The following is a 1,048-nucleotide window of genomic DNA, read 5'->3' as shown; positions in this document are numbered from 1 at the left end:
GGATGAGGATGAGGATAGGATGAGGATGAGGGCGAGGATGAGGATAGGATGAGGACAAGAATGACGATGAGGATGAGGATTGGATGAGGATGAGGATGAGGATGACGATGAGGATGAGGATAAGATGAGGAAGAAGATGAGGATAAGTATAGGATGAGGATGAGGATAGGATAAGGAGGAGGATGAGGAAGAGGATGAGGATGGGTATGAGGATGAGGATGAGGATTGGATGCGGATGAGGATGAGCTTGATGATAGGATAAAGATGAGGATGAGGATAGGATGAGGATATGATGAGGATGAGGAAGAGGATGAGGATGAGGATGAGGATGAGGATGAGAATAGGATGAGGATAGCATGAGGATGAGCATGAGGATGAGGATGAGAATGAGGATGAAGATAGGATGTAATTGAGGACGAGGATAGGATGAGGACGAGTATGTGGATGAGGATAGGATGGGGACCAGAATGAGGATGAGGAAGTGGATGAAGATAAGGAAGATGATGTGGAGAGGATGTGGATGAGGATCATGATAGAGGATGAGGACGTGGATAGGATGAGGATGAGGATTGGATGAGAAAGAGGATGAGGATTAGGATAGGATGAGGTTGAGGATGAAGACGAGGATGAGGACGATAATGAGGATGAGGATGAGGAGGAGGGTGAGGATGAGGATGAGAATGAGGATAGGATGAGAAAGAGGATTAGGATGAAGATGAGGATGAGGATGGGATGAGGATGAGGAAGAGGATGAGGATGAGGATAGGATGAGGAGGAGAATGAGGATGAGGATAAGGATGAGGATGTAGACGAGGATGAGGGCTGGATGAGGACGAGAATGAGGAAGAGGATGATGATGAGGATGAGGATGAGGATGATGATGAGAATAGGATGAGGATGAGGATGAGGATATGATGAGGATGAGGACGTGGATAGGATGAGGATGAGGACGAGGATGAGGATAGGTTGAGCACAAGGATAGGATAAGGATGAGGACGAGATGAGGACGAGAATGAGGATGAGGATAGGATGTGGATGAGGATGAGGA

Source organism: Lupinus angustifolius, chromosome LG11, assembly GCF_001865875.1.
Source record: "Lupinus angustifolius cultivar Tanjil chromosome LG11, LupAngTanjil_v1.0, whole genome shotgun sequence".
Lineage (NCBI taxonomy): Eukaryota > Viridiplantae > Streptophyta > Magnoliopsida > Fabales > Fabaceae > Lupinus > Lupinus angustifolius.
The sequence above is the reverse complement of the archived record's forward strand: the minus strand, read 5'-3'. Positions refer to the sequence as shown.